Source organism: Scomber scombrus, chromosome 17 (genome assembly GCF_963691925.1).
Source record: "Scomber scombrus chromosome 17, fScoSco1.1, whole genome shotgun sequence".
Classification (NCBI taxonomy): Eukaryota; Metazoa; Chordata; class Actinopteri; order Scombriformes; family Scombridae; genus Scomber; species Scomber scombrus.
Genome location: NC_084986.1, coordinates 24,726,672 through 24,730,107, shown reverse-complemented (window position 1 = coordinate 24,730,107; position 3,436 = coordinate 24,726,672).

Below are 3,436 nucleotides of genomic sequence, written 5' to 3'. Positions count from 1 at the left end.
ACATATTGTCTGCAGACACATGACATTTACCGTCACCACGTCATATATCAAAACAATATAAAAGGATCAAAAATAATCTTATGGTGCAAAGGCAAATGAAAGCTTGGATAATCCTATAGACAGCATATCTGACAACAAAGCAGAACTCATCAACTCCTACTGTACTGACGTTAATGCTGCACAGGCTCCAGAACAACAGCATACTCACAGGTTTACTGAAGAGGATGACATGTGAGCTTTGGAAAGGCTGGATATGGAGCAGAATTGAGCACAGGACTCACGGGAGTACAGAGTGAGAGGAGCACATCAAGAGTTAGTCTAGCTCATCATAAAGACCGAAGGCTCTGAGGAGAAGCTAGTCTAGTTTTGCCCAAAGGGAAAAAGTTTACACCTAAGTACCAACACCTTAAAAACTCACTAATTATCAAGTTGTATCTAACTTTTTTAACCTGTACATTGTGTAAATGTAAACGTATTCGTCTGTGGATTTAAGGGGGAGAACTATTATTCATTAAAAGTAGTGATAAAGTGAGTTTATGGTGACTGAACATGGACTGCGACAGATTGATGTTTTGCCCATCTTGGGGGAAAATCACCATAAACTCCACAGAAAACAACAGGAATTGGCCGCTCTCTTTATCACTTCCGCGTCACTTCCGGTATTTGGTACATTTCCTTTCCGTAAGGATTGTGTCATTTATAAATGTGTTTCAGGACTGGTCAAAGTGTTCCGCCATTTGTAGATTTGTCTCAGCGCTCGTAAAAGTGTTTCACATCTTGTACGTTTGTTTTCTAAAAAGTAAAAATGTTTTCCAAAATGTAAATTTATCTCAGGCTTTGTAAAATGTTTGGCACTTCGTAATATTGTTTTGCACTTCCCAGCCACCGTATATAACAGTCATAGAGACTTACTACAGTCTATCTATCTGTCTATCTATCTATCTATCTATCTATCTATCTATCTATCTATCTATCTGTCTGTCTGTCTGTCTGTCTGTCTGTCTGTCTGTCTGTCTGTCTGTCTGTCTGTCTGTCTGTCTGTCTGTCTGTCTGTCTGTCTGTCTGTCTGTCTGTCTGTCTGTCTGTCTGTCTGTCTGTCTGTCTGTCTGTCTGTCTGTCTGTCTGTCTGTCTGTCTGTCTGTCTGTCTATCTATCTATCTATCTATCTATCTATCTATCTATCTGTCTGTCTGTCTGTCTGTCTGTCTGTCTATCTATCTATCTATCTATCTATATATCTGTCTGTCTGTCTGTCTGTCTGTCTGTCTGTCTGTCTATCTATCTATCTATCTATCTATCTATCTATCTATCTATCTATCTATCTATCAATCTATCTATCTATCTATCTATCTATCTATCTATCTATCTATCTATCTATCTATCTATCTATCTATCAATCTATCTATCTATCTGTCTGTCTGTCTGTCTGTCTGTCTGTCTGTCTGTCTGTCTGTCTGTCTGTCTGTCTGTCTGTCTGTCTGTCTGTCTGTCTGTCTGTCTGTCTGTCTGTCTGTCTGTCTGTCTGTCTGTCTGTCTGTCTGTCTGTCTGTCTGTCTGTCTGTCTATCTATCTATCTATCTATCTATCTGTCTGTCTGTCTGTCTGTCTGTCTGTCTGTCTGTCTGTCTATCTATCTATCTATCTATCTATATATCTATCTATCTATCTGTCTGTCTGTCTGTCTGTCTGTCTATCTATCTATCTATCTATCTATCTATCTATCTATCTATCAATCTATCTATCTATCTATCTATCTATCTATCTATCTATCTATCTATCTATCTATCTATCTATCTATCTATCTGTCTATCTATCAATCTATCTATCTATCTATCTATCTATCTATCTATCTATCAATCTATCTATCTATCTATCTATCTATCTATCTATCTATCTATCTATCTATCTATCTATCTATCTATCTATCTATCTATCTATCTATCTATCTATCTATCTATCTATATGTCAGTCTCACCCTTGTTGGGTGATCTGTGGGAAAATCATGCACTGTTAGACACTTCTGACAGTGTATGTTACTGTAGCTTATAAAGGCAGTTTCACTACTACTACTACTACTACATAGCAAAGAAATCCAACTCATGATTGTGCTGCAGTGATGGAGGTGACTCTCCAGTCACATGTCTGCACTCAGCCTCGGGCTCAAACAAGCAGCCACGGTCTGTACTGTACATGTACATGTACGCTCACCCTGGATTAACAGAGGGTTACACACAGCACATACATATTGGTAATTGGAAATGTGCTTTAGAATCTACTGTATATCCTATATTGCATGATTCATATGAAACAACTAATACTTCAAAATCATTAAGAAAATATAAAAGCTATAAAATGATGAATAGTTTGTATATTGTTCAGATTTACAGTGATGCGTCAGATTGATACACCTGTGAAAAAAGGAACATAACTCATCCAATGTAGTTTTCTTTAAACATTCTGTACACAGATAGAAAAATGGACATGTAGAATCCCTGTGACCTGCAGCCTGCTCTCTACCATCTTGAACCTGTACATGTAGGAGTGAATCTCGTGGGGAAAAAAACACACTCTGCTCTGTGTTCCTGCTCACACTCCACCGAGCGTACGGAGAGCAAATCCGAGCCATCTGACGCAGAGGATTTGTAGGTTAAGGCTAAATTGCATCCGCCTCCTCTGACAGATTTAATACCGTGGGATTCATGTATACAATCTCACTATGTTTACGGCGTGCGTGGAATGCGGTCCCCGTGCGCCAAAACTTTTGGCAGTAGCCTGCAGTTTTGAGACTTTCGTAGAGGCCCGGGACTCAGCTGGACACCATGCACACAGATGTTGCGCTGCTACACCTGCTGGTTTGGATGGTGGGGGTGTCAGGGCAGACCCATATGAGAGGACAAATGCTGCAGCCATACAGGCACTTCAGGTCAGTTTATAATGATTCAAATGCAGCAGAAGCTTGGTTGGCCTATTATTGTGCCGTGCGTAATTAGGCGTAAAAGTTTGTCATTTAAATCAAATTGAAATCCAGTTTTTTTTTTTTTTAAAGAGAAAAAAAGTATAAAATCTTCTTTCAGTTTTATTAAAACATGCAAAATGTCATATCTTAAGATTGTACCCATGTATGTCCAATGTCCTTACACTATTTATACAAACTTTGAGTATTTTGGAAGGCAGCTTTCTTGCAGCTTCAAGAAAATGCGCTCCGTCATTCAAGAATGTCCTTAAAGCAAGTTGATCTGCATTTGGAAAAAACTACAAAATAAATATAGCTAATAGAGTCTAATACAACATTAAAGAATTGATTTGGTCAGTTCCTTCTTGGCCTTGGAAGCTGCAGTTGACAATCTCAACTTAAAGTCCTGTTCCGAGCTTTTTCAGGGGATTTTCTTCACAGCCGTTTTCTTTCTTGCAGTTCAAAAGTTCAAACCTCTCATGA